This window comes from Mus caroli, chromosome 7, assembly GCF_900094665.2.
Source record: "Mus caroli chromosome 7, CAROLI_EIJ_v1.1, whole genome shotgun sequence".
Lineage (NCBI taxonomy): Eukaryota > Metazoa > Chordata > Mammalia > Rodentia > Muridae > Mus > Mus caroli.
The window spans coordinates 1,544,161-1,550,023 of record NC_034576.1 but is presented as its reverse complement, the minus strand read 5'-3'; the positions used below and the strand labels follow the sequence as shown (position 1 = coordinate 1,550,023).

The 5,863-nt window shown below is 47.7% G+C and overlaps 2 protein-coding genes across 2 annotated transcripts in view; one reads left to right on the top strand and one right to left on the bottom strand.

Moving 5' to 3' along the window:
• Positions 1-2,432, bottom strand: part of LOC110298127 (isochorismatase domain-containing protein 2A) — a 27,567-nt gene extending 25,135 nt beyond the window's left edge. The window contains exon 1 of the mRNA XM_021167156.2: positions 2,263-2,432. The gene's annotated coding sequence lies outside the window, so the exon portion shown is untranslated. The remainder of the gene's footprint in view (positions 1-2,262) is intronic.
• Positions 2,433-2,590: 158 nt separating this feature from the next.
• LOC110298780 (isochorismatase domain-containing protein 2B) overlaps positions 2,591-5,863 on the top strand; it is a 21,121-nt gene continuing 17,848 nt past the window's right edge. The window contains exon 1 of the mRNA XM_021168226.2: positions 2,591-2,735. The gene's annotated coding sequence lies outside the window, so the exon portion shown is untranslated. The remainder of the gene's footprint in view (positions 2,736-5,863) is intronic.

The following is a 5,863-nucleotide window of genomic DNA, read 5'->3' as shown; positions in this document are numbered from 1 at the left end:
ACACACACACAGCACACAAGCTACAACACACACACACAGCACACAAGCTACAACACACACACAAATCAAAGCAAATACTTCCTTTTGAAACAGGGAGGGGCAGCTAGAGACATGGTTCAGCATTAAGAGAAGTGACTGCTCTTTCATGATGAGGAGGTTTGAACACCACAGTCAGGGGGCTCACAAACACCCCCTGTGACTCCAGCCTCAGGGGATCCAAAGTCCATTCAGGCCACCATGGATAAACACACACAGTGAGACACGGCATGTAATACATAAATAAGATAAAAATAAATCTGTTTTCTTTCTTTTTTTGGTTTTTGGCTTTTCGAGACAAGGTTTCTCTGTATAGCTCTGGCTGTCCTGGAACTCACTCTGTAGACCAGACTGGCCTTGAACTCAGAAATCCACCTGCCTCTGCCTCCTATGCTGGGATTAAAGGCGTGCGCCACCATGCCCAGCATAAATCTGTTTTCTTAAAGACAGGAAAATAGATGGAACTGGAAAGTATATTAAACAACCACAGGAGAGAAAGTACAAGGAGTCCCAAAAAGGACCAGAGGTGGACCCTGAGTCTAGAAGGCTTTGGGCTGTGGTCCAAGAAAGGGGCCTGGGCTTGATTTATTTATATTATGCAGATTCTATTTTTGCACAGATTTGCATGGCACTGTAATTGAATTTGGAGCTTCATGCATGCTGGGCAAGTGCCCCACCACCTGAGTTATAGCCACAGCTGTGCCAGGGGCGGAACACAAGGGTGGGAACTCCGGAGGGGTTGCCTTTGGCTTTGGGGGTGGGGAGGGGAGAGCCTGTGTTATTTATGGGTTTCACAGGCTCTCCCACTTCCCACGGATCTCCTGAAATGCCAGGCACAGGTACCTCCAAGTTGTGCATTCTACGATAGGCGAGAGCCACAGGCTCAGTGTCGGCACTAACGTACATGGTATGAATAGCTTAAGGGAACTGAAGCCAGCACTGAAGCCAATTAACTTTATAAACTCTAACACAAGAGTGATGGCATTTGCCCTTTCTTTTCTTTTTCTTTTTACCAATCCCTACCCCTACCCACACACCTGCCCAGGGTTTCACTATGTAGCTCTGGGAAGTCCTGGAACTCTGTAGACTAGGCTGACATCCTAACTCACAAAGATCTGCCTGCATCTGCCTTCAGAAGACTTGGATTAAAGGTGTGTACCACCATGACTGGCTCTTTTCTTCGTGTGTGTGTTTGGGTGTGTGCCTGCCCATGTGTCTGCTTACCACATGCATTCAGTGCCAAAGTGGACAGAAGAAGGTGTCTGAGCCCCTGGAAGTAGAGTTACAGACGACTATGAACCTTCACCACTGTCCGGCTTGTTTTGTTTTTAATCTTTGTTCATCTCATTTTGTTTTTGAGGCTCAGTTTCAGGATGCACTTGAGTTCACTGTTCTGGGGAGACCAACTTTGAACCTATGCCGGTTGCCTTCCCAGTCCCACCCCACCCCCATGCATACAGTGCTGGATACTAAAGCGAAGGCTTTATTCATGCCAGGCAAGGACTCTGCCACCTCAGCTACATTTTCAGCCTTATTTCTTTTTCTTTGTTCGACAGTGTCACACTCTGCGGCCCAGGCTAACCTGGAACTCTGTGTATACATAGCTCTCCCCCGACAGATCCTCACCACCCTCAGCCTCCCAAGTGCTGGGTACGAGTCTTCATTAGCCACCATGCCTAGCCCTTTTCTCATAACTTCAAGGTGAAGAAATCCTCCTGTCTCCACTTCTGAGTACTTGGGGTCATGGATATTAAGCCACCGTAATCAGCTTTTGTTTTCTTATTCATTGAACTCAAGGCCTCAGCTTCTAGAATGCTGGGATTACCGGCCTGAGCCACCATACCAGGTTTATATACCTGGATGGAGTAATCCTATCTCTCTTAATCCCCACTTCTAAGTACAGAGTCAGTTTACTATTTAGACCACCCAAGGAGACAAGTCCTGAATTCCTGGAGAAAGAACTAACTGGCAAGCAGGGGGAGAAAATGTCTTACGAGGCTTGTTTTTTTGTTTTCTTAGTTTGATTTTCGGGTTTTCGAGACAGGGTTTACTTCCGTGTTGTACTGGCTATTCTGGAATTTACGTTGTACAGTCAGAATTATGCCTGCCTCTGCCTCCTGAGTACTGGAACTAAACCATTAACTAAATCATCGGTTTATGATGATTACTGGAACTAAACATTAGCGCCACCATGCCCGGCTGTTGTTTTAGTTGACAGGTTCTCACCATGTAGTCCCGGCTAGTCTCGAACTGGCGATCCTCGTGCTTCAGCCTTCTTAGAGCTAGGTTACAGAAAGCATCACCTCTGCCCGGTCGCCCGGGATGGAGTGGATGGTGCCATGAACCTTACACTAGCCAAGATTGAGCCTCTAGCTCTCTGGTCGTTCTTCACCCTCCTTCCGGGTTAGAAGCGGAGCTCTCAGCCAAGGCCCTCCCTCCGTGGATTTTCATTGGTCCTACCCTCTGTCTCTCCGCCTGCTCCAGTTTCTACAGACCAATCGAGTTAACAGAATGGAGTAGAACAGAGTGAGGCGAACGCCGATTGGGTGGCTCGGCGCGGGGGCGCAGACCCGCGGCTCTGACTACGTGTCTACAAAGGGCAAAAAGGAGGCCCAGTACAGGGTCAGTGGGAATCAAGCGGGGAAACGGTCACAGGACTTCTTGGAAAAGGGGCCCGAACTCGAACCTGGGACCTTCGAGTAAGTCCGGTTCGTTACTTGCTGGCTGTTTGCAAACCCACCATCCCACCATTCAGACCGGGAAAGGGAAGCTTTGCAGGGTGTCGGGTTCGGGGGTTGGAATGGCATTCCATTTGGTCTCAGGATAGACCCGCGGGGAGAGTCCCCAACACTCTCTAGAGACAACTTTTGCATCAACCCCGCCAGTGAGCTAACCCTGGAGAAAAAAGAGGCCCAGAGAGGAAGGGAAACTCACCCAGGGACACATAGCCTGGAATTCCTGGTTCCAGGAGTTGTGATTCTTGATCCCTGCTTCTCTCACAATTACGGGCTCCTCTGTATCGCTCTCCCTAAAGCATCGTGGATCCTCTCCCATCTGTGTCCCCAGTTCATCTCGATCAAATCTGGCGAACTGAGCCTGGGTGTCATGAAAGCCAGGCAAATCAAGTGCTCTCTACCACTGAACTACAGCCCCCTTGTTCATTTCCTTCATACTGTGCCTCCCAAAAATGGGTTCCCAAGCCAAGAGCCCAGCCCTTGGGACATAAGCCTTAAAAACCTATGAGGGGAATAGAGAAGGGGGCCGAATAGACATGGCTTAGTGGCTAAGAACTCTGGTTTCTCTTGTAGAGGACCTGGGTTTGGTACTCAGCACCCAGACGGTGGTTTACAACCGTCTTTAAATCTAGTCCCAGGGGATATGACTATGACTACCTCTTCCAGCCTCCACAGACACTACTTGCATGTGGCTATGCCGTCTCAGGTCAAACACTCATATAATAACACTCCAGTCCGGGCTGGAGAGACGGCTCAGCAGTTAAGAGCAGTGGCTCCTCATCCAACCACACGATGGCTCACAACCATCTGTAATGGGACCTGATGCCCTCGTCTGGCATGCAGGCATACATGTAGACAGAGCACTCCAATACAGGGAATAGATAAATAAATATGTTTTAAAACTTAAAAGTAAATCTGATCAACACACACATTTGGGATCCAGAGAGAAATGACCTCCACATATGCCCCATAGCATGGATACTCCCTCCCATATAGAAACTAAATAAATAAATAAATAGAAAATTTTAAGGAAAAAAAATCTACATTTGCCATTCAGGGAGCACAGATGGGAGTTTGCCATACCGTTCTTCCTGCTTTTCATTTCACTGGTGTACTTTTTATCTGTGTTGGAGACCTCCCTTGCAGGTTTGTTTGTTTGTTTGTTTGTGGGGTTTTGTTTGTTTTTTGTTTTTGTTTTGCTTTGTTTTTTAAATGTCTGTGTTGGAGACCTCCCTTGCAGTTGTTTTTGGCTACAAAGAATCCACAGTGAGAATTTGGCCAGCTGCAGTTTTTGTAATCCCAGCTACTCCTTCCGGAAGCTTCGGCAGGAGAGTTGCACTTTGAATTCCAGGTGCCCTTGGGCAACTTAGCAAGATTCTGTCTCAAACAGTGTTGACTCTGATCTCCAGAACTTCGTGAATAACTTGTATGGTTATAAATTCCTGCACTAGGGTGTGGAGGCTAGAGGGTCACCCCAAACCACAAAGTAGAGAACTTAAAAAAGAAAGAGAGAGAGAGAGGAAGGAAGGAAGGAAGGAAGGAAGGAAGGAAGGAAGGAAGGGTATGTATCTATCACAGCTCAGTGACTCCATACCGAGAGAGAGAGAGAGAGAGAGAGAGAGAGAGAGAGAGAGAGAGAAAGGAAGGAAGTGTATGTATCTATCACAGCTCAGTGACTCCATACCTAGACTCCCAAGATTTAAACAGCTCACACAGGACGGTTGACTTGAGTCCATGAAAAGCTCTCTGGTGTACACAGTGGTTGAGAGTGGATATGATGCCATGGGCCATTATACATTATTAGTCTCTGGTATGTAAGGCATTATGGGTCACCAGGTGGCCAGACTGCAAGTGTCTGTAGTCTAACTGGCTACATTTGGGAATGTCCATATTGGGAATTTGTGGTCCTTTATCACTAGAGCCCTGTCAAAGAGTCTTGGGATTAACAATAACCTGGTCCCTGTCAGATAAATACTTAGGGACAGATTTCTGGATCAGAGGGTTTGTGTCTCCGTCATTTTGAGGATGGTGACCCATGCCTGTCAGTGTCCCATGCCTGTCAGGCTATGAGACGTTCTGAGCCTCTAGTCTGGACCCTCGGGAGCTCCCTGCTGCCTTCAGCAGATTGCTAGGTCTTTGTGATCCTCCGTGTGTCTCTCTAGCTCATCCACCCCTCAGAAATGTCTCGTGGTGCCTCCGTGTCCCTTGTGCTCAGAACCAGAAGATAGCCCCAGGAGTGGGAAGGAACCCTCTGGGCACTGGGTAGATTGCTCAGCGGGTTAGGTATTTGCCACTCAAGTCTGAGGACTTAGGTTTGGTTCCTTGATACTGGTGTAAAGCTAGACACAGTAACATGTAACTGTAATCCCAGTGGCCATACTGGGACATGGGAGACAGAAATGGGGGACTCCCCCAGAAGTGTCCTGGCCAGCTAGCTTGGCTTGTACAGCAAACAGGAAACTTTATCTCAGTGTGGAAGGTTACCGCCAACACACGAGGCTGGGCTCTGATCTCCACATGTGCTTCCATGTATATGCTCCTACTTACACACACACACACACACACACACACGACACTCACTGGCCCTCCAGGAAATGGGCAGCAGGGGCCTTGAGATGGGACATGACTGGGCTGAGGCTAAGGGGGAGTCTAGAGGCTGTGGTCATGTGGGCAGCGCTTGTATCTCGGTTTTCAGGTCTGGGAGAAGATGTTGGGTCAAAGGGAGGTGTCTGTCAGTTTTGAACCTTATCCCCACAGGCTGTTTTTGTTAGCTGTTGACTTTATTCCAAAGCTTGTATTCATTCTTCACTGGACAATCTGTTACACATTATGCAATCTTAGATTTCGTCTTGGTTAGCTTTTTTAAGGCAAGGTCACTATGCAGTCCTGGCTGGCCTCCAACTCTTGGCACACCACCCAGATAAACCTCCAAAGTGCTGGGATTTTAAGCATGCTCACCATACCCAACACATTTATTCTGATTTTATAGCTCGCTCTTTCTTCCTTCCTTTCTTCCTTTCTTTCTTCCTTTCTTTCTTTCTTTCTTTCTTTCTTTCTTTCTTTCTTTCTTTCTTTCTTTCTTTCTTTCTTTC